At 36.6% G+C, this 25477-nt stretch overlaps 1 pseudogene across 1 annotated transcript in view; it reads left to right on the top strand.

The window, feature by feature from the left end:
• Positions 1–17429: 17429 nt before the first annotated feature.
• The window catches only part of LOC150094261 (toll-like receptor Tollo pseudogene), a 92543-nt pseudogene continuing 84495 nt past the window's right edge, over positions 17430–25477 (top strand). Inside the window, exon 1 of the transcript XR_016550221.1 lies at positions 17430–17734. The product of XR_016550221.1 is annotated as a toll-like receptor Tollo pseudogene (transcript). The remainder of the gene's footprint in view (positions 17735–25477) is intronic.

Genomic DNA, 25477 nt, shown 5'->3' with positions numbered 1-25477 from the left:
GACATACAACGCAAAGCTCAATTATTGCCGCGCAAGCTTAAGACGTCTTCTGTCTACAAAAATAAAAGCCTAAATGGAATGCTTATAAATGCATGCATTTATTAACAAATAAATATGACTTCTTTCTCAATTGATGAGTTTGCGCAGCAAGCATGGATAATTCGTCCCTGCAGTCTACTCCCTTCTCAGGGGTTTCTCAAGGGAATACAACACAGATCTTCAAATCAAATGTTAAATCTCTTCAACTCTCGACTCGCTTGTAGCCCACTGTACTAACGTACTATGCGCTGAGCAACAAACCTTCGTGTATGGATCAACTATAAAAGTGGCTACTACATGGTTGTCCCTGTAATTGTGATTTCTCTCAAAAATAATGACGTCACTCTTGTATAGTGTAAAATATGTATACATTTTTAATTCAACTAGTCTTCAATAAAAACCAACAGTTACAAACAACTCTTAGCTCAATGAGGGATCTCATGTGTCATTCACAATCACCATCTTATCATGAGACAACAGAATGACAACAAATTGGGGACTCAATACTGTCTGATGATGGACTGTATGTGTATGGAGGGGGGGATAAAATAAAATCAATAAAAGGGGGGAGCGGTTACAGTAATTATTAATAACAACAATGGAATTAAAGATAATTTCTGTGCGTGTTCAAACAGGTTTAAAAGAAACATATGCAAGCGAATCTAAAACATTTTAAAATATATCTTCGAATTTATCGATTTTACTAGCAGAGGAATGGGATCAAGTTCTTTCAAAAGGGTTCTTAGAAAATGAATAAGAAAATACCAGGAAAGCGTTAGTAGAACGAACAAAGAAGAAGCCAATGGTGAAGTTATCTGTAAACACAAAGAAAAATAAGAACTCCCAGAGTTATTCAAAAAAAAAAAAAAAAAAAAAGGAGATGGAAATCGTCGAGAAATTTTGCAGAGAAACAAATATCAGCATTTGCCTGTGAATAGTACACGGAAAAACAAATGAAAGAAAACTTTATACGTAAAAACAACTCAAGTTATACAAAGAATATAAAGAGAAAAAACTTAAATCTAAAATGTTTTTAAGATTTCTAAAAAATTAAATTATCTGAATTAATCACTAGGGAATGAAAAAGTATATGTTAAGAATAGACATATTTCTAACACATATTTAAATATATATAATTGTAATTAAAAACATATTTCGTATTGATGAAGGAAGAGCTGGTAGAAACTTGAAATACAAAGATTCAAAGACTGCAGACCTAAGTTCTTAGAAAAATCGGGGGGGGGGGGGTCATCAGTGGTAAAATCGTATTAAAAATGAAGATAGGACAGATTTTACTGTTGTTAGCATTCAAGAAATATAAAGAGAACCAATCTTATGTAGTATAGCCACTTAAATAGATAGAATGGGAAGAGGTACCGGGTGGGCAGGGAGTGAATATGTCAGAATCGGTGTTGTACCTTAGAGATCAGTCCTTGAACCATCGCTATTCGGTTTATACATTAATCATATTGAGGAAGGATCTGACAGATGTTCAGTTGTTTCATGATGATAATGCAAAAATAGGCAGGGCAGTCAAGGATATACAGCACTTACGAGAATGATTTGAATAGCCTGGTAGTATTGGGCAAACGATAACGGCTATCATCTCAATGTTAGTAAGTGTAAAGTTATACACTTTGGCATGATGATGGGATTATGTTACAAGAAATTGAGACCAGAGAGCTTGACGCTATGGTGGATTGGAATTGGAAGTTCAGAGGTCACATAACAAAAATTGCAAACACAACTCCGAGGACAAATACGATGTTGAAACAAACTTGAGGGATAAGTTTGACATTGTAAGGATGTCATTTAGAAGGCCTTCATACGATCGCAATTGGACTACTGCGTTCAGATTTGGTCTCTTGAATTCCAAGAAGAGAAAGAAGCTGTGGAAAGGATGCAAAGGAGTTAAAGATCAGATTGAGATTATGTAGTGCCGATTATGAGGGCAGATTGAGAGTATGGAATGCAGATCCTGGTAAACAGGAGAAAGAGGGATAATATGTCAGAGGTCTGTAAACGTCTGAATGGGTGTTATAGGACATCGGTTGATAACTTTTTTCTTTATATGGAGGGTGGGGAGAGAAGATTGGGAACATCTGTGGAAGTTAAGTTTTGTTTAGAGTTATGAAAGTGATGAAATCTAGATTTTCCTCTTATAGAACTGTGAGTGGGTGATACAATTTCTGTTGAAGTCGTCAGTGCATCTAGTGTGGATGATTTATGACCTCCCTGGAGGTCGGATAATAGTACTACTACTATAAAGCAGGTGTTTGTTCGCAAAGATAACAGGAAAAAGACTAAGATCTAAGTAGATTGATACAGTAACAAGTGCCTCAGAAGATTTAAATATAAGATCTGATAATGTTGGAGTCCTGACAAAGAATTAATTTGAAAAAAAAAACTGTTGATAGGAAACAAATACTGAAATTTGAACCATCGAAATGCATGATCACTCCTTGAAGGTTCAAGAAGAAATGAAAAACAGCCAATGCACCCCACACATCAAAACGACCTATAATGTTTTTCAAATGGACGGAATTCTTACAGTATGGATCCACCTGAGAATCTTCAAATTTCAAGGAAATGATGATGACAAAAGAATAAACGTGGTTGCTAATCAGGTGTCTGGATCGCTCTCATTCCATCTATGTCGATTTTTTGGTAAACCTCTCCCCTATGAATTATTTACCAAGAACTACAACCTACAGCTGTTCAAAAAGAACATCATCAGATTCCTTCCAGCTTAATACGCGCCAATGCGTGACATCAATTGCCTTCAAGTTCTGAAATTCGTGTATGGGAATAAGTACTCTATATACTTGGACAGCGTCTTCCAATCTCTCTCAATTGAAGTCTGTGTACACCACCTTATTTTAAAATTCAAATCTCGTTAGCAGGCTCTAGCAGAAGTGCGGTATATATATATATAAAGTAATCATACAAGTGAAATCATTTCTTATTCGAATGTTGTGTAAAGCAATCTTGTCTTCCTTGTAAGAAAAAGATATGTTTATTTTCGTCTTAGCAGCGGTATCATTTCCAAACCAGTGCAATGTAAAAGAATGCAAAATTCTACGTCTGGAGTTTCTTAGAAACGTACTGCGTTGAGGTGATTCAAATTCTTACCAAATCTTTGCGATTACTTATATATTTAATCCACTTCTTAACTGTATCAATAACCATTAATTTGCATCAAAATTTAGATCCGCTTTCCTGCTATAAAATTAATCAGCGACTACATCCGGTCAAGCCCATTCGCCGACCGGATATACTTCGCTCGAAATATCAGCGAGACATATTTTGATCTATTAAAAATAATCAAAGTTTGTAAACGTAACGAGTTTAAATATATTTTTTATTTCCAATAACGAAATGCCTTTTTGCGTGTACTGTTTAACAGGAAGTAACAAAGGGCGATTTTTAACCACCAATCTTTTGTAGCCACAGCATTGATGGGGTCCCTCGTATCGATGCTAATTTGTAAAATGCAAAATTGTGTCATGCGATAATTATTTGAAGTTAATAAGTGTGATAAAGAAATATATAATATCATTTTGGATTATTATAGCTGATAAAAATTGAGATTAGTTTCAAAAATAAATAAATAACAGATTTTAGCGATCAATCTTCGCTTTATAAATGTCGTTAGTTTTATTTCAGTTAAATTCTTGAGTGGAGTGTAAACATCCAAGAGAAATTTGGATTAAAATGATCGCTAATTGCCAAGAAAATTCTAAAAACCACACTGAGATTTTAATTCTTTATATAACAATTTTTTTCCTTTCATGATAACCGCATTAAATAGAATAATGGACCATTAAAGGATGCCGAGTATTTAGTTTTACTTACCTAATGGGTTACTAATCTAACAAAGTGAATTAGCGACTGATATTTGAGGCAGGTTTTCATTTTCGCTAATATTCTAACAAAAGCTTTGTTGTGACATTCAACACTATCTAACTTAATATTCACATGATTGCTCATAATTAACGCTGTAAATTCTTTTGATTTAATCAAAGTACCGGGAGGGACCACAGTTTATTAACTTAACATTGAAAAGAAAAGTTTAATGTAGAAATAAATACAGAAATGCATTTCCTAAGAACATCTCTCACATACATTAAAAAAAAAAAAAAGTCAAGTACTAGGGAAGAAGGAAGTTGGCTTCATTTTAAGGGGATATTTATGGTCCTTTTTTTTTTTTTTTTTTAAATAATATTGCTGCAATTAAACCAGACAACTTTTTTTTCCTCCAATCAACTATGGGTTCGGCTTAACGTGAACATGTAGATTAGGATTGTCGCCAGGTGTGAGACCACCGCCTTAATATATTGTAATGCTGAAGTGGGTTGAATAAAGTTCCATATTTGGTTTCTATAGCAGGATTTTAAGATTATCTAACCTTCTTGGGCGAGATTCAGTTAAAAAATAATAATAAGTCAATTAGTATCGAACAATGGCGAATTAAAAATGTCGACGTAAACATATCACACAGTTAACATATTTAAATGATTTATTATTTTATTCTGTTATGAATTAATCTTCATTTGCATTGAATTATTTTTAACAAGTAGCACTCCCTGATCATTTTAAACTGAATACAGATTAAAAAAAAAACTGAAGATTGAGTAATACTTAATAAGGAATAGAGCTACTTTAAAAGTCGCAGAACGGACCATTCTGCTAGTCACTAAAATTCAAATAATTTAAAAAGAAAATACGTCTCTAATCTATTCACATACTTGGACATTCTGTAAAATTGCTAACAATCTTCGCATCCTGCTTTTACAAGTCCAACTTTGCTCGCTAGATGGCACTGAAATTATTTTATCTGAAATGCCTTTAAAATCTAACATTCCGGGAAAAGAATGAACCTAAGTAATTGAATAAAAGCCAGTTATTTTATCTAGATTTACGGACATGTAAAGACAACGTGATCGGCTAATCTTTCAACCCCGAGCCACAGATACTCCTCAGACTTGTCACATGAATGGTTGGGTTGCCGCTTTTGTGACAACGCGCAAAAGAAGTGGAAATGGTTTGCGACACTCCCCGGGTAGCTACCCTCAGTTTCCCCGTTGAAAGACGAGTACGAACGGGTACCTTACATGGGTCGGGGGGGGGGGGAAGGGCACTTCTCGGCTAATTCTGCGAGTGTCGGCAATTCTGATAGCAGCTGAAGTTACTTTGACAGTTAAAGTGTAGGTAGGGCATGGCATACCCCCCCCTTAACCCCCTCGGTCTCTTTATTCTCCCCGTTACGCATCACATGGTTTTGTACTCCACCACAGGCTTCATGGGGGTTGTGGGAAATCGTACTGGCTTTTCTTCCGTCCGAAAAACACGGCGTCCGTCAGAACGAAAGAAAGAATACGACACTAAATACCACCCTGATGGACACGGACATAAGAACATATACAAACACACATGTGTCAGAGCTATGACAGAAAACTGGAGAGTAAGTACACTTCGGTCATAAAATGTCTGGGCTGCCCCTGTAAAGATAGCTTTCCTGTACAGCAAAGTCCGACATTACCAATGCGTTGTATCACGTGTATCGCTAACAATTAGCGACGGTGGACATTTGCTTGTAACTGTCGTCAATATTGGCGGAAACGGTTTAGATTTCGAAAGAGATTTTAACCCCGATGTTCAACTACACGAGTTGCTGATAGATATTAATGATTCGTTTGCTTAAAACTAGGGGTCGTTAGGGTTTGTTTTCGATAGCGCAGAGGAGTCTGATGCTATCCACCAATTCAGTTTGTACTTCCCCCTTCCTCGCCTCCTCTCTCTCTCTCTCTCTCTCTCTGTGCCTTGTGTTTAGAGTGGATGGAAGTCTCGCGCACATTGTTCCCATTCATCAGACACTGTGCTCTTAAGAGGGGGGGGAGGGTAGTGAACGGGGACGTGGACGACGACTATAATTAGCTAAATTAATTAATCAATCGCTCAGTGTAGTTCGTATAACGATAGATTAGCGCCGAGGCCATCTTTTGTAGCTGAATGGGGGGTTCTTCTAAGAGCTTCCAGTTGGAACGACAAAAGCCAATGGAAAATGACTTTCTACAAATATACGACAAAAAACTTCACATTGAAAAGATCTGACGAAGGAAAATGATATTTATAACAAACGGTAGTTTCATCAGAAAGATTCTCTTACATTCCTGTCGGTAATGAAGCAAACAGGCTTAGAGTAATTCAAAGCGGCACGCGCCACGTAAAAACACTTCTTATTGTTTTATCTTAGACAAAGACGGGAACAAATGGACGTACAAATTCCTTTCAATCTTAAGGATCAAAGTAGGTTATGGGGTACTTATGTTTGTAGATGCTACCTTTGTCTCTAGTGTTGTGGGTTGTCATGGCAACACTCGACCAGGGAGAAACATCCCGGTCACCGTCATTATCTCCGTCATATTTAGCCACATTCGGTCGAATCTTTTTTCGAGCTTTCTGCTAGAGAGAGAGAGAGAGAGAGAGAGAGAGAGAGAAGGAGCCTGACTTGCAAATGACTTGTTACTGTTTTCCAGTCATTATTTCAAGATTTTAAAACCATCTGATGGTGCTTACTTTCAAGATACTTATACAGACGTGGTGCTTAATTCTGATTTGTAACGAAGTCAAACTATCCATCGAAAATCCTTTGAGCACTTTTACTTTCTTGGTGTCTCGCTTTTACCTTATCTCCACAATCCCACATCTTCTTAAAATGAACCAAGATTCGATGCTTAAAATCAAAGGTTTTCGTCATTTATTTTAATGTGGATTCGCTGCAAACAAGGCATTTGAAATCCTTTCTCCGCTCTTGAGTTCAAATAATTCATTAACTGAGCATTAGCGTCTTAGTGGTGCTAAATAATGAGAATGGCTCTATTACGTTGTTATCCTCCAAGTATTCGGGATAACAGTGAAGAACTTGGTTTTCTAATTCTGTTGCAAAACTCTCCCAAAACCAAATTAATAAAGGATACAATGAGAGGGAAGTCAGTCGTTAATCGGGCTAGCATTAACAAGGCCATATACCCTAGGAAGTGCGAAGACATCCTTTTAACCTCCATCAGAGACAAACTCTCGTTGGAAAATATCTAAAAAGAGTTGCTGCTACCGTTCTTCACCAGATTTGAACCCAAGGGATCAAATCCTGTCAGTTTAAGCTGATATTACCTATTGTGAAATGAAAACCTTAGAGAAAGAGAGAATCGGGGAAGACAGAGAAAAAAACTGGAAGCAAGACACAAGAGAAACATGATGATAGCAGATAATAAAATGGCGAAGTTTGTAAAAAGCATTCTGTACAGTAGCATCATTGACAATAATTAATCCAAGAAACGTTTGAAGCTCATGCGCTATACAGTTTTCATTTTTCCATGACAATGATCCAGTTAGTGGAAGAAGGAAAATATGATAATTTCGATTTTTGCCAATAAAAACAGGAAAAAGATAATCGTTCTTCAAGCAGTCTTGAACGTAGAACTTGCTTAACAGTGAGATCCTAAATACCCAACTACATTTTAATCCATCCATCCAGTGCAAAATTAACACTATTACTTGGAATCACGTGATTCATTTGTAACCGAATCTTGTTGGACATCGTCTAGTGTAAAGTCTAAATCCCAAATTTTATATATATATTTTTTTTTTAACCAAAAGGAGAGTTATTGCAGTGTATAATTTTCACACATTTTCCAATGTAAATGGGCTCATTGAAACAAATCAATCTGGGAATAACATACGTAGATGAAAAAAAAAAAAAACTGTAATAGGTATTTATGCATGTTGCAAGGCGTCGCCTAAAGGGCGACGAAAAAAAAACCCAAAGAACAAAGAGGGGAAAAAAAGAGATAGAAAATAAAAAGCTATGTTGAAAACAGAGGATAGGAAAGAAGTGAAATGTATACTCAAGTAACAGACTAGGAATATTTAACTCGAGCAAACACTTCAAAAGTCTGTGAAATGGAATGGAAAAACAATCGGAGAACACTGGAGTGCATTATAATTGCGATAATAATAATAAAGGAAATCTGCAAGTGGCCCATCGAAGCCTCCGTACAAGTAAAAATGGCAAGCCTCGAAGAACGGAAACAAACTCGTAAACCAAAGCTAAAGGTTGAGTGAGGGAAAATTAATACAAGCCATTACACGGTAAGAGGATATGTTTATTGCTTGTACACCCCCTCCCTCCCACAACTGCACCCATGTAAACCACAAGAACCAAACGACACACGAAAAGTGGCTTCGAAATCAGACCAAACAAAAAACATCCCTCATGAACGCTCACCGATTTCTGCCATTACGTAAAAGCTGTTGCCGAACATTTTCGCTTCAAAACCGTCTCTCCGCATCAAATCCTGTCGGTCATAATCCTACCGCACTTCCGTCACAGTGTCGCCAGCAGCAGTCTAATCATCGGACTCTGGTAAACAGTGGAAAGTTGCATCGATGGTTGCCGTATGCCGATTGCTGTTGCCCCAGAGAAATGCGCGCGAGGCTCTGCCGGTAAGGTTTAATAGGCTCGGCAGTTGATTAATGAAGTCTGTTAATAATGACCATCTTCCGGGCTACCCATAATCTCCCCCCATCCCCCCCCTTGTGCTCGAAGAGGTGAGGTCAAAATGCAGAGGTTAACTTGGAAGGAGAAGAGTGGGTGGAGAATCGCAAGCTACGGAGAGAGAATAGAGGAAGCTTGCGGATGTTGAAAGGGAACGTATGGAGGTTTAATGTGTCATCTCGCGCTTTCAAGTGATAACCGTGATGGGCTAAATTTCGTATTGGTTAGCCCGCTGGAAATAGATTTCACCAGTTTACTGATAAATCCGATAAACTCTACATGAAAACTAACACTTAGTTGGAGAAAGATCACGTTAAAAGCAACTAAGTTCAAGATAAGTGAACTTAGGTGTTTCAGCGGGGAAAACTGTGCTATACCATATAGGAAACCAACGCGCATTTAGTTATAGGCTTTTTTTTTACCTAGAACAGGATTAGAACCTAGATCTTCCCAACTAAAGCACTAAAGTAGTGTGAAGCATCTGCTCACAGAATTTCGTGTCCTCGCGGTTAGCCTAGTGGCTGTGAGCTTCGCAACCATATGCCTGAGGAAGGAGTGTCCTGGGTTTGATTCCCGTCGACGACGTGAGGAGGTTAAGGGATCTTTCTCAGTCATAGCCAAGTTAGCCGGTCTTGGGCGTAAATATCAGGGTTTTTTGTCCAGTTTATGTGGGGTTTTTCATCCCGCAAGCAGGCCAACCAACCCTGTGAATACACAGGCTACAGTACTACTTAATCCCTCATTGAGAGGGCTCAACCAGTCCTAAGGGGGTGGGAGGGGAACCCCACACGAATAAATAAAAAAACAGAATTATGTCTCGTCCACAAATTATTAAATGTTTTTTTTTTCATCATATTTGTGCAGTCCATCCCCCTTGTGAAAGGTCATAACACAAACTTCCCAGCTACTGACACAGACAATCCTCATCCCCTACTACATTACATAATTTATAGATGATTCCCTAAACAATTTCCATTCTTTATGAAGTATTACTGACGAAATCATTGATGACTTTTCGAGGTCACCCGCTCTCCAATCAACAAGTTTCAGGTTGGAATCCAGTCGTGGGCATGAATGTTTCTGATCATGGGCGTCCGCAGATTCGGGGGGGGGGGGGGGGAAGCTTAAAGACAATTACATGAATAAATTTTTATTTAATTATTTAATTTTTGGGTTTTTTTTCCCCAGAAGTAGATCCCAGGGGGACAAGTGCTTCGTCCCCCCCCCCCATCCACTGCGAACGCCCATGTTTGATTTTCTTTAGTGGGAAGATGAATTTTCGCCCAATGTGAGATCATTGTCTCGCTTACTGAATGTCCGAAGTGGCTTGTAAAACTTCAATGTTTGGTCTGTACACCAGAATTTCTGGATAATGTAAAAATAGATTAAAAAGATAAAAGTAATAAAAAAAAAATCTTAAATTAACTCTTGGTACTATAGTGCATTACACCATCCAATTCTTTTAACTAAATACATTCTACTGGTGATTAGATCCGACTGCTAATAAAATTGATGTATTTAGAACAAAAGGCAGTTGATGTATAGATTATAATTACATTTTGAGACATTTATTAAGCTAAATAATTCATTAATTACTTCGAATCATCGCTATTACTCATAATATTCATTTATTTCAAGTAGTCATTAAACGTAGTTGAGTGGGTCAAGGAGTAACAAGCATTTAAAAAAGTTTTAACTGCAATGGATACGATTTTAAAATTACGTTTAGTATTTTATTTCACTTAAAACAAGTTTCCATTGGTCAATGCAGTTGTCCAGTAATACTCGACGATATATGTGGAAAAGATACACAATTTGAAGATTATAGCACCATATTACATCAATATATCAGTCTCCAGAGACACTACATGCCAATTATCTTCCTCGTTTTTGTTTCAACGGAAAAAAGCAAAGGAAAAAAAAATTGTAGTATCAAATTCTCATCTTGTACAGTGGCTTTTGCTGTTACGTTGGTCGTTAACTGCAAAAGTTCATTATATAAATTGCTACGGTTGGGAATGTGTATGTTAATTTTGAGGTCAATGTTGAATTCTCTTTTATGACATCAGTTTTACATTGTCAAGCTACACAATCGGACGTGATGGGAATCTATGACAACTTAAATGGGTGTATATTTATGGACTCAATCTATCACCTCTCCCTTCTCTTATCTGCCTTTTCATTCATTTCTAGCATTTAAGCGTTGTTTTATTCTTTTTGCACTTTCTGTTATTTAATTTATTATAAAGGAGAAGTAAATGTATTGCCAACAACTGATAATAAAATTTAATAATTCAAAAAAAAAAAAAAAAAACTAACTGTAAAAAGGTAATTATTTAATCGAAAATGCTGAATATTATACGACTTATAGTTAATGGAAAGACAGACCTGCAATTTTTTCCCACTTAAAACCGGCCATCAAAATTCTATTTTAAATCCCAATCACATTTAAACTAATTAAATAAATTTATGTTTAGTAATATACACCAGTTAGTTGCATTATAAAAATAATTATGGTATTTCCCAGTCCTATTCTTTCTCATCTCCAATATTTCGTTGCAAATATTAATATAATATTCTCTAACTAGTAAGAATCAAAAGCAAACGAATGGCTTTGAAACCGAATGTTCCACTTAGAACAGATACTACATTTCACTCTTATCCACTGGAGTTATTGTTTCATTTGAGAGCGCAGATACTACAATATTAGCCAAGGGATGAAAGCCCTTTTAAGATCTGGAAAGGTTAGACTATCCGACATTGTCATGAACTAATCTAAAATTTTCAGAAAAATAAAATGAAAAACGTTCAGTAATTTGTAGCAGAATAAAATATGGAATCATAACCTATTTTTGTGTGGCAACATTTTTTCAAAAAGGATCATCTCACAGTCGATTGATCCATTCTTCTCACAAACTAATACCCTCAAAAAGGATACTAAAGATTTCTGAATATATTAAATTATTTTATATTTTATAAAAGGGTGTATAATATAAAATTGAAATATTATGAAAAATATAAAAATATAAAGAAATAAATTATTTAAACTAAATTTATTTTATAATTTCATATATAAATGTTAATGAAATAGAAAAATGTCTAGAATTAATTAACAAGTTAATTAATTCTAAGATCTCCAGTTTCCTGCCATAAGCACATCATATCCATTACCTCAAAAAATACTTGGATAGAAACAGGAGATCATTTCCAGCATGGACACGTTAAAGTTCCAAATCCTCCCTCCCTAGCGTAAATCTTCTTGCATTTAGAAGTGGTGTCAAACATCTTCTCAAAAATGTTTAATACTGTACAGAAAAGGATAGTTTGACTAGGGAACATCGACGCCAACAATTATTACATAGAAAAGTTTTTTATTTGATATTTTATTGCTTTTCATTTTAATATTTAAAATACCGAAATTTAATTTTTTTCATTATGAATATTTTAATTTTTTTTTTTTTTTAAGTATTACAATTGCAGTGGTATTTACGTATTCAAAGCCTCCTTAAGTAAATTACTTGTAGGTAAAAGTATTTTGACGACATGGAATCCGGCAAAAATATACGGAAACCATCTCTCTGACCTTGTTCTGTCAGAAAATTCCAAGTACACACGTCTCTGATTTTTTTTTTCCTTTGTATTTTTTATGCTCGTCTGCAGTCTCGAGTGTCTACTTATCACATTAACTTGACCTCTAAGATAGTCACTTAATACGATAAGATTAACTTGGCCCAAAAAAAAAAAAAGTAAATAAAAGAAAGAAAAACTCAGAAAACAGGAGAATTCACTCTTTGTCTTCACGTTTGGAGCGTGACAAGAGGATACGTTTGGCAAACGTTCACAGGTTGCGTGTCACGTGTTCACATGTGTGTGGCATTTCTGGCTTGACCACGTGTGCTGTTCAACTACAAGGGTTTGGAATCGTAACCTTGGTCACGCTTACGAAGAGATAAAAAAGTACTTTGCATGGTTGAATCTTTTCACTTAGATTAGTGGAAATAATTGGGCGGCGTTTATGCAAGCGTCTGATCGTCCCTGCTGGAAGGTCATGTCAAATGGGTGGAGTTCGTATTTTCGAGCATAACAAAGACATGTTTCGAAATATTTGGTGATAATCTGATCGCAAGGCCAGAATGAGCTCTTGGTAATGTCTCGCATATGGGGCGAAAACTTACGTAATTGATGTTATGCGTGTAAATAAATAAATACGGATACACAGACACTGAGAAAAATAATTATGCCGAAACAATGACGTCTTTTAAGACCAATATCTATTCAATGATATTAAAATCGAAGCAGTTAACGCCATTAGGTTGGCTATTATATCTGTACAATGTTGTTTTATTCATTTTACCGGACTCTCCAGTTTAAAAAGCCCTTATAAGAATTTAACACAGATGGGATCGCGAACCCAGGCTTCCCCCCCTTCCCCCGGCAAAAGGGCATCGTCAATACATCCTGAGTACTTCTCCCAGTACTTTCGAAATTATAGTATAATTTCGAGTGCCTGAATTAATGGGAAGTATTTTTTTTTACTATCAAAAGCATTCCAAGGTTGGTTTCAAACCAGCTCAGTAGCGCACTCAGGATTTAATCGGGGGGGGGGGGGGGTAGTTGAGGAGACGATTTGAGAATACAAAACTACGCATCGCATACGAACTATGACTGAACATCTGCAATGATCGCTCATTCATAAGTAGAGTTACACCCTGATAATCAAGAATGTAAAAATTTCAGTTATCATGGTGTAACAAGAAAATAAAAATATGAAATGCTATGTAAGTAGCTAATACAAGATATTTAAAGACAGAAAATATGCTTGCATCCAAGAAAATTAATTATAGCAGAAATTGTTTAACTAAATAATAAAAAAGGGATTATTGCAAAAAAAGATATGAAAAAAAAACAGATTAAGTAAGACAAAGAAGATTAGAGATAAGAATTTGTATGTGAGAGGCTAGTTTAACACTTGAAAAGAGGAGATTAAAACATCCAAGTAAATTCTAAAAAGGGGATTAATTTAATATTGAGGCTAGCTTAAAAAAAAATGACGATCGCTCAAGGTCAACCCTCGAAGTGAGACGTCGTCACGTGAGAGTCGCGTGCAAGGAACCGTAGCATGTTTTGGGCAGAAAAACGCGACTTCAATTGATGAGTGAGATCGACTCCAGTAGGGGGGGGGGAAGAAATTGAAGAAGGTGCCGATAGAGACCATGCAGATGAAAGGGTTAAGAACCCCTCCCACACAGGGCTTTTTTTTTTCTCAGAGTTTCTTCACGAAATTGTCGTATAGGTAACACGGGTTTTCCTGAGTGACGGCGTAGGAGTTATCTCCGTCCGACGCAACAAGGAAACAAAGTGTGCGGGAATTCGATCCCGTATTCCTATTGCAAGAGACGAGGAACGTCGTATAGTTACAAGGAAGGAAGGAATTGTCTTAAGTATCTCATCATCCAGTACTCGTATCGAGGGAAAGAAAATCCATACAGAAATCCGTGCCCACGTGATGGGTTCCGTAGTGATAGAATAGAAGATCCTGTGTGTGTCCTTTATTCAAGCACGAAAGGTATAGATCGTGAAAACCAGGGTTCGTCCTAGAAAGGTACTGTAAAATCTTGTATCAATTGAAATCGCATCTAGTTGCAATCATTGTTAATTACTGGACAGTCGAAGATATATTAGGACTTTAGTGCAAGTCAGAGTAGAGTGAGAGTAAATTAGTTTATATTATTTGATAAGCATTCGTGTGTTAGAGAATTATGTATCCACATGGTAATTCATAAGAGAGTGTCTTAAAGGTCAAATGTATGTATGGGCATAGCGAAAGGATAGTTTAACCTATTTTGTTTTGTAAGTTAGATAAGGTAAACTGAAAATAAACATTAATGTCCATGGTATTATAGCAATATAGAGCATTCTGACTAGTATAAGGTTAAGTAAAGTGTTAATTTGTTCCAGGATTATATGTGTATATTTATATGTATAAAGTCTGTTATGACGGCACGATCGCAAATTCCCATATAGGATTTTGCCCTAATACTTGTATTTTGCTTGTGTAATTGTAATTTTTATTCTTAGTATTGAATTGTGTTTTATATAGAAATTGAAGTGTACCATGTCTGAGATTTTAACTAAACTTTTGTTCACTAATAATACAGTTGTCTGAAATTGCTGCCTAATGCACCACTTGAAAAACATACGAACCTAATCACGAGGAAAATTAACGTGTTAAGTTACGAGATAGAGGGTCACGAGTGCTTAACAGTTTCACGCTCAGACATATTTTTGTATTTTGCTCCTTGTTTTCGAATTATATATCTTAAATTAAATGTCCTGAAAGGCGCAGTATAATATAAATATTAGGGACACTAAGGGGAGAAAAAGCTTAAATATTTGAATTTTGTAATATCTCGTGCATAGATAAGTTTTGATTAAAGAAAATATAGAGATTCACTCGAAAGGAGAAAAAGAAAGTTTAATAATCGTAAATAGGAACACAACAGTAGTATAGAAATAGAAGACGACACAGCATAAATAAATAAAAAAATAATTTTAATTAGGAAAAGATTTTTGGAAAATTTTCTAGTGTTTTTTCCCCTTTTTCTTTGGGGGGAAGGGCCCCCTCTGGGTGCGCCACTGAACCAACTGATACATGAACACTTTTGTTATAATATTATTACCGTGTTTTACTGGTATAGGTTAGCAATAAGACTTAGATATACATTTTATTTTAAATCAGGTGCCGACATATCCTCTATACTTCCTCAGCGTATCTCCTACCAGAATATCACCCACTGAGGACACTGCTATCGACAAACCAAACTTGAAGCATTAATTGAGTCGGGTCCAGCTGCCTTTCCCTCTGGTCCATTGTTCTGTGGCACAATAAAAGCAGTGAATCAGACTTTAGAGGTCATCCTTAAATGATGTGACACTCTTGGTGGGATAGGGGTGTTGAGGGGAAAGTGTGACACTAATGGGAGACGGGATACCTAGAATGAGGGCCTCACAAAGTCTAAGCGGTTTCTTAGAAAAAAAAATGAAAACACAACGCTAATTTATAAATCTTAAAAATCATTCAAAAAAAACAAAGATTTTTTTTTTAAAAATCCTTATTCCTGTTGGATAATATAAACAGAATCCGATGAGGAATTTTTTGTCTTTTCCACAGCCGAGTATTGGCAACTTAGACCAGGTCTTTGCCACTGAACAAATGGATGTACCAGTTTATACACAAATATAAAAAGACTGATATTAAAAAAAAAAAAAAAAACTTGGATGGCGATTTCTGTGGTTGAATGTCCCTAGATCAGCTGTATATACAAGATATTAAGAGTATTAAGAAAACATCTTGTACATCACATATAATGGACTGAAGGATTCACTACTGTAGACCTTTGCTCCATACGTTTATAAAGAGATCCTCATTCAAGAAACACATTTCTTGCTGCTTGCTAATTTATAAAATTAATTATCAAGAAGATGGCGTACATCCTGTAAGTCATATTACTTTCTTAATTCTAGTTTGCCCGGTGTAAAAATGGTTCATTATCCAAGGACTTTCACCCTGTTTAACATAAGCTTTCCTCAGACACCGGATATACAAAATTTTAACATTAAGAAGCAACTCTGTTAGTAATGACCATTATTTGTCATTTTCTTCCAACAGACATCTACGGTCATCTATATTACCCAAATCTAATTCCTGCAACTTACAAACCTAGTTACTTCCTACTTTACATCAAAAGGAAATCATTTAAATTTTGCATTATTTTTCTTAGTCAATGTTAATTAACAACAAGATTATTGCATTTAAAATTAACTAGAAGCGTAGGATGGTTTATATCCATAACTATGTTGAGTACACCATTTATTTGCGGACTTCCTACATAACTAAATGTAATCTGTTTCAACAAACAAGGCCAAACAAATAATAATATTTACAGCAAAAATATTTTGCCAATTAACCGGGACATAAAGATAAGAAAATATCTTAAAAATAGACGTTAGGGATATCTTTGGTCCTTGACTGATAAGGGTCCTATGAGTGGGTTATTAAGTTCAATTCCGTGTGCCCTTTTGTGTTCGATTCGACGCAACATAATTATTATACACATGATGGGTTGACATTTCAGTAGAAGATATGTCATCTTAAACCGGAATGCTATAGATAGATAGATAGAAAGTGGGATATTTTTTCGTCTTTTTCCAGAGCGCATCTTTCTCGCATATCATTGTAAATAAAAAGTAGCCTTGGGGATAAAAATGCAGCTTCTTTCACCACAGTGAATCCGAACAACAGATACTCAAGAACATTATTATTACCTTACAGCGAAATCATTCCCCCCCTAAATACCTACCCCCAGTCAAAAAGTAATCCTGTTAGCTTCCCCTATGCGTGCTTTCCTAACTACACTGTCTGTCTGGTGTAGCTCTTGACATTACGCTTCGTCGATGAGCAGCTTTGTTATAGCTCGCAAGCCCCCTCATTCGACATCGCAGGACAGACCGAGGGAAAGAGAAAGACGTGGGGGGGGAAGAGAAAACGCGGGGAGGGGAGTCTCCGTTACCGTTTTCAGATACGGTGTAGAGTCCTTGGCCCATCAGCAGTCACGTGAACGAGATAAGAGACCGAGAAGGCCAATCATACACCAATGTCGGGAAAAAACCGAGAGGGTGGGACGCTTACATGGTTTGTGCCTTTTGCCAAATCGACAGACCAGTACTGTGTTGTCGTTCGGGAGGTGCGCTCTCATCGGAGTGAGTGTGTAGTTCGGGAGGCGCGCGTCAGTTTCGAAATTGTGTCGGTAGAGGGAGCTGGCATACCGCTGATAAAACGGAGCTGCACACTGACGTACAGTTTGAGTTGTGCTAGTGGTATGGTGCGATGTAGAGTGGTGGTGGTGCTGCTACTCTTGTGGTTCGATGGACTTAAAATTCTCTTCTGACTAATCTCCACCGGTAAAAAAAGAAAAAAAAAAAAAAAAGAAAGCCTGCTAAGGACTTCCAAAAGCGAAGGAGGACCGACGCTTTTTCACGGTAATCGTGGATTGTGAATGTGTTACGAGTGCTTTCGGAGGACCGTTTTGGAGCCGATCCGACGATGAAGAAGCTTTCCATCGTGGCCTTCTCCATAGAGTAAGTGACCCCATTGTTTACTTAATTTGGAAAAGCATGTCAGTTTGTTTAGAGTGAGGGTAGGGGGGGGGGTTCGATGATTGCCTATACTGTCACACGCGTTACAAATAACTTACACTTTTAAAGTCGACGTCACCGAGGATGATGGACGGGAAAAAAAGTCCCTCCGACATCCAACATCTCTCCGTAAGTACTCCGGACTTGCCTCCCACTTCCTAACCGTAACAGGAAAACTGTAGTTTTAGACGTCCCCAGACTACCGAAAGCTAGAATTATGTGTTCCTTTACGTCTCTTTGCGCACGGAGAAACAGATAGAAGAACTTTAAAGTGGATACTCGAGGGATGCCAGAGACTGCGGCAAGTCCGTCTTCCTCCTTTGAAAGATGTACCCACTTGGAATCGCAATCCCCGTGATTCGACGATAAGACCCTGTCACAAATGTCGACGAGTATATCAGCGTTTATGGCCGAGCTTCACAGAGACGCGTCTTTTAATGTACGGAACGCGGCAGCGGCAGTTTAGGGATTTCGCTTCTACCTGTCTCGCTAAGGACTCGAAGGCCTTCTCTTTCCCTGCTAGTTGCATTGGCATCAATCTCGGCGGATTGTACTAAGAAAAAAAAAAAATCCTTGTCGCGCACGGCTTGGAAGTCCACCTGCTTACCCCCCATCAGAACTTCTTTTTTTTTTTTTTTTTTAATCTTCCGCCGTTTGGTGTCGCGAAGTTCTCGCCTGCTTTAAACTTTGCTTTCATGGCTTTCCGCACGGACTCATCGCCACACGCCGTCGCCGTGATCCGTCAAGGGAGCGGAGGGATTTTTCGGGTTTGTCGTTCCTATACGCACCGAACGAACGAGGGTGTGGTGGACGTACGGATGAGGAACTACGGGTTCGGCGACACACCTTCTCAATCTCCCTCCCGTGATAAAAAAGGGCAAACGAAAGTCCTCGTGGGTGGCGTCAAAAAACAAACGACGTTGTAATCAGCAATCACGAGCGAAAGAAGGAAAGAGAGAGAAAAGGGAAGTTCGTACACTTCTTCCATCTACCGCCGTCTTCTTGACATACTCCTAACCGCTTGTGATAAGCTCTTTCCTGTCGCTCTCCGGATATCCATTGCGCCTATCTGACCTTCGATTGTGGAACGCACACAAGGAGACACGTCGCTATGGTTTCGTGTGTGTGTCGTCCGCTTAATGTTGTGGTGTCCGTAGATTGCGACGGGATGACAGGAGGTTGGATATTTGGGCCGAAAAAAAAGATCGGAACAAGTTTGTCATAAGAGTTTGGTCTCCACTCGCCTGTAAACATTAACTGAAGTGCTTTGACAGGTTCGGCACCGATTGTTTCAACTACCGACCGATATTGAAGTGTGAGAGATCAATGCGGCAACAAATTTAATAAACAGAGATCCGTGAACTTAACTTCGGATGATTAGGATCCAAATATGCAGTAGAAACGGATAACAGTATTCTATTTAGACCCGATCCAGATGCCTCGGGATCAGTTGATCAGCAAAAATTTCTTAATTACATCCTTCGCCTGCATAATTGAAGCACTGAAAAATCCCTAAAGCCCCAGTCATGAACCGAAATACGATAAACAACTTTTTTAAAATTTAAAATCATAAATATTCCATTATTCAGTTAAAATGAATTCCAAATGCGACAGAACATTCAATCAATGAAGTGTCTCCATTGGACGAATAATATTAAAGTCAATTATAAGCTAAAATGAATGTATTACTGCAACTATTCATTCATTGCCATGGGATACAGTGTACATGTAGTAAATGGTCTGTATTTGAAAACAAAAAGCAACATTTGGTATTACGTTATCCATATGTCGGGCCTTAACTCTTCAGTAATTGACACGGCCCATAACATGCATAATAAAATTATAATCATAATAGAAATGGCTGCTTTTTTTTTTTTAACTTCCTAATGAAATAGTTGCATTTATAAGTCTTGTAGTTTCGAGAAATAGTCATTACGAAGGCAAATATACACAAATCGAAATAGATGGAGGGGAGACGGCAATAAAAATAACTTCTGGGAAGTTTTATAAATACAACTTCACCTGTACGACACTTGAGTGACTTTTCCAAGAATAAAAGCACATTCACAACTGGCAGTTCTATTGATTGTTGGCATGGAGATTAAAATTCAGTGAAACACCCAAAGATAAAATTTAAAGTAAAGGTTGATTGAAGAAATAAGCAGGTGTATAATCAAGAATAGATAAAGCATCAATGGATCCCAAATCAGATTCCCTGTACATCATTATAAACAATAGTTGGTCCCATAAATACCCTTTGCCTCAGGCCTCGAAGTCTCCGGGGCCCTTCACTGTAAGATTATTAACACTGCACTGAAACAACTTTTACAAAGAGACGCTCTTTGAAAAAGTTAATCGTAGGGTTCCTCAGGATGCTAAATCATTCTCTTGATTTTTTTTTAAAAAATTAAGACAATACAAACATTTCAAGCCCCCCCTCTCTCTCACACACACACACAAAATACTCTAGATTCAGTACTCCTTTTATTAAACCAATTTTGTATAGTATAAATGGGTTCTGGTTTTCCCACAGGTACCAAATGAATACAAATATCAAAAGAGAGCCTTAAAACATTAAACTAGACAAAGTGAGGTACCGGAACATTAACGACAAATGCAAAAAAAAAAAAAAAAAAAAACTGATGTCTGATATTTTATTCACAGCAGTCCTAGCAAGAGTAAGGGGGGAGATGTATCTTCTTCCTCCGAACTAAACACCTTAAACTACACAACAGTGGGCGCCCTCTCCCACCCTATCTAGAAACATTCTTCTCTGAGACAAGTTGGAATTAAACAGTGACCACATTTCGACAACTGTTGTCACATGATATTTGGAAAAGCAACAATAAGACCACTTGCATTATTTTAGGGTTCATAAAAATGACCATTTTTCAGAGGCGCTTGTATACCCTTGTAGAATAGTCGCGTCACGTAGCATGAATGTATTCTAACACGTTCTTCTGTAACTGTTTTTAAGAATCTTGCAAAAAACCCGTGCCTCTCTCCAAAAATTAATACTTCCGGGTATTGTACCACCGCTTTATTTTCCTTTAAAAAAAAATATATATATATATATATATATTTCAAGACCAAATAAATAATGCCACAATTAGTACGTAAATACAGCTCGTGCTTGGAGTGTGTGTGTTGGCAAAGGAAAACTTCGACGAAAAATATCCCAAATTGATCTTTGGAATTCTGACATCGGTACATTCCCTCCCCCATTTTTTTTTTTTTTTTTTTTTCCTTGTAACAGTGTGGATCTTAAAATCAATATAGTTTGGATATATCAATTCTAACGTGAAATAAGCAGAACATCTTAAGTTCTTTTAAAGGTCACGCTATATATATATATATTTCGCTTTAATCATATACAAATACAAAAATCCAAACTATTATCTTTATTCGAAGGTTTCAATTACTTCGTAGTAAAAATGTCATTAATGCCTTTATTTAGGGCTTTTAATAGATGTTAATTCTTCTGACACCAACAATTATAACTACGTCATATCGTATGTTTCATAAAATTCAAACTAAAACAATCCAATCGCTGTTTATTACAACCAGCAAATGTCTGCTAATAACGTAAATTTTCCCACGCGTTAAGTAACTCGTGATGCGGCTATCAGATAGTGTTAAGTGTCCAAAGTGGATATGACCGTGTGTAGCCATTAGCAAAGGAAAAGTTATATATAATTCATAGAAGTATAAAAGTAATTAATTATTTATTTTAAAAATATAAAATTATCTACTGATTTTATCAAAATATTAAACTATTTTTAAAACACCAATTATAATATTTAATGCAAAGTAAATAAATTCTAATAAGGATGAATTTTTACAGCTATGACTAGAGCTGTATCTAGATAATATCGGGAATCTCTTAATTTAATAGAAAACTTTTTTCACTTTTTTAAATCATAAACACAAGAATAAAAGCGCTGAATCTTCAGTCGCCAAACGAGGCATGTGTTTACTCAAAAGCAAGGAGGACAGCAAGCAGTATTGGCCAAAAAATTATAGCTTTCTCTGCCGTTATATTGTCTGTGGAAGCTGGAGGTAATTGTTTGCGTAGCTGCAGACTAGAGAAGGCTGTAAATTTTCTGAAATAGTAGAGGGAAAAGATGCTTCTGGTTTCTTGGGGAATTATTTCTTGTGTTTAGAGAAAATGACAGCAACTTAATAAAGCCAGTGATTTATTTCTACCTAGTTTAACTTCCCACACAAGCTAAATACGACCAAAACAATGAAAGTGACTTGTTTAACAGTAGGCTTACACTTAAGTCAGTCAGGTGCACGGTCTAGAAAAGAAAGAATACAAAAGAACTGACGATGAAGACCTGAGTTTTATTTATAAAAGTATACAAAGGGTTTACGCGACTTGTCCACTCAAAAAAAAAAAAAAATTTAAGTCTTTCAATTTTATGAAATCCGTCTTTTTCTACGGTGAAATTGCTTTCTGGTTATTATAATGCTAAATTCAGGTGTAGTGTTAGAATAAAATGTAATTAAAATTGCTACATTTCATGTTGGCACTAAAATAAAATAAAAAAATCCGGCAAATTTACTTTTCACTTTGCCGGAGTTTGCTCGTTAGCAAATGGCACCAGGCACTGTTCGTTCTAACAATATTTAAGTAGAACCTTATATTTGAATCTATATTGAATAAAATTAAATTGGAAATAATATTATAATATTTAAATAATGCTGAATATTTAATTAAAAGCTTGCTTCATTTCGAAAATCATAAATGAATTCCTACACCTTAACAATTTTATCAAATAAGAAATACTTGAGCTATTAAATAATTATATTAAAATGTCAGATTCACAGATTCACCGAAGGGTGATTGATTCATTCAATCAATTGCTATTCTTTCAAAAAAAGTTTTTCCAAAAGCTTCATTACAAAGAACAGTTATAGAACTTAAGGTGTTTACCTGTTATTCAATTAATTCGAGCATAATTATCTTGAAAGCACATTCCCCATACAGACACCAGCGAACACTAAAGAAAAAAAGAAAACTTTGCTTATCCGACACTGGTGGCGTCTTGCAAGAAATTTTGAACATTTTCGAGTACTTACTCCCGGTAATGATGTGCGTCCTGGGTATAGAAGTCATGCTTAACTTTGAAGGGGTAGATTAGGAAGTTTTCCCAAAAGTGTATTCTCTTGTAAAATCGGTAATATATATGATAATGATATCTAATAGAAAGAAAGTAGTAAAATAAAAGTCAGAGTAGAATTGTATGCTCGGATGGATCATTATGGAGTTAACAATAGTAAAGATAGGTTAAAACGATCATGGTTAATGATAATAAACAAATATTGTTAGTCCTATGTATGTTATAATTTACCTCAACCTTAGACTTGGTATGAAGACCGTTGGGGGGAGGGTTACCTTCTAAATACCTTTTTAAAAAATATTAGTTGATTTCTATTTTCATTTGAAACAATCGAAATCCACATTGATGTCATTTTAAATTGGCATATTGTCTGTTTCGTGTTTATTTTGTAATCTAGATAGTTGAACTAAATCTTTACATCAAATATAAGATTATTTCTTGCTTCCGGAGTGAATCGGTAAAAGATAGGTAGGGGGAAAGGACGGAACTAGCGATCCATGAAATTCTGAAATAAGCAAAGGTCGAAGAGGGATTCTTGTAGGGCAGTTTGTAATTGAAAATTTTTTGCATGAATAGTAGCAGAAAATTGCGTTGTATAGGATTGCATTGCAGTTGAATTTAGACATAAAAATGGTAATAGAGTATACGTTCTTTCTGATCTTAAACATAATTGTGGCTTTATAATATTTCTGGTCATGTGGCAACGATTGCATGAATTTATTCCTAAATGTTCTCTATTATGTTTAAAAAAAATATTTAGCAAGTATAAAAAAATATAACTAGTGGCAAGTTTCATCTTAAACATTGGTAGTTTATTTCAGCATAGTGTCGCTAGAGGACGCTACGATAAGTGCAGTCTGTGAATATTTTAAATTCGGCTTTCCGAATGATGCTCCATTTAAATGGATGAACTGTAGCTCACTGGTTTAAAAGTGATGGATGGACTTGATCCAGAAGAAATGCCAAAGGTGTCTTCAAAAATCTTATTTCCAATAAGATTGGAAAAAGAATCAGGGACCACGTGACTCGGATGATGTCTGCGTATTTCCAAAACCACGTATCTCCGCATTGCACATATCCAAATATCAATTTACAATGCAGAATGGGTTTTCAATCATTTTTACTTTCTTTGTTCACCGTTACATGAAAAACGGGATATTGCAATAGAAAAATTATTTGTTTTTTTCCCCCTCCTACATTTTCTTATAAATTTAATTGGAATGGAAATGAATCCATTGGTGTACTTATTACGAGATGGCGAAGTCGTCTGGAGTGAGCTTTGTTTTTTTTTTTCGGATATATAAGCCGTTTCCCGAGCTTTCAATATCGATCCCGCCATATCTTTGCCGCCAGTAAATGAATTCTGCAAGAATCAAGTTTACTACCTCATTCTTCCGTGTTATGATTTTCAATCTTGTTTATTACCTCATAATCCGTTCTCCTCCTGGGATTAACGCTTGGCTCTTAACGTAGCCGATGAGAGTCCTATTTGCAACAATGGCGGTCCGTTAGGATTGATGAGTTGCCTATTGCAGAACATTGTAGCCGCTAAAGAGTGAGATGGCGTGCCATCTATAAGGTTTATTTTCTTCTTTTTTTCTGACTATGCGATTGGTAGGGGGTTGCATCTTAACGTAAGTAGTCCATTCGATAGAAAGTTAGCTTCTTATTTCGGAATGGCAAAGTATCCTTGGATAAGTTAGAAGGGGATTTTCTTATCAGCTCCCAAGCGTAAACATTCTCTAAATCTTCCTCTCCCCCCCCCCCCCGGCTACTTCCTCAGTCAGCCTTTCAATGTGATGCAAAAATGAATAAATTAGTCAAACAAGTTAGAACACGAAGGCAACAATTACTGTAACGTCACAATGAAAGCTACAACAAATTAAACGAGCAGTCGCCATGGTAACAAAGTTGCATGTTTTAGTAAAAGTCAACAATGGAAGATATTTCGTTCTTTGTAATAAATTGATTGTTAGCTATACATTGAAAAATACAATACATATGCAATGGAATTATCTTTTACTTATGTATTGGTGACGTAACATGTACTGCACGTATTATGCAGTATTACACTAAACACAGATACACCATTTATGAACAGTAGTATTAGCTACAGTCCGAAGAGTTCGTAACATGGCAGCCATTCGCACAGTTGGACAGCGAAGCAGTATGGGGAGGGGGAGGACACACACACACGTTCGACCGTCCTTCACGCCTGCCACATCGTTCTTCGAAAAACCCCATGTGGTGCGTATTAGACGCTAATTAAAAGTTCCCTGAATGAACCGAATAGATTGTGAATAATCCCCCAGGAACAGCATGAACGTTACGAACCCCGCCGGAGAATAAAGGGTGGTAGAAATCCATTGGTCCTTTGGGTTATACATCGTAAATGTGGCTTTGTTTATATGATGTGACGAAGAACCCGTGAGAGAGGATAGAAGTAGGAATAAAGGCTTTGAATGATGGGATTCTGTTATATTTTGCTGCTGGGAATGAAATAATTATACTTGTGTTTTAACATTTATGCTGACGAATGTCTACCGTATGTAGACACTCA

This window comes from Typopeltis vanoorti, chromosome 22 (assembly GCF_054136105.1).
Source record: "Typopeltis vanoorti isolate ZY-2024b chromosome 22, IOZ_Tvanoo_1.0, whole genome shotgun sequence".
In the NCBI taxonomy this organism is placed as follows: Eukaryota; Metazoa; Arthropoda; class Arachnida; order Uropygi; family Thelyphonidae; genus Typopeltis; species Typopeltis vanoorti.
Note: the sequence above shows the minus strand (reverse complement) of the source record. Positions and strands in the feature narration are given on the sequence as shown.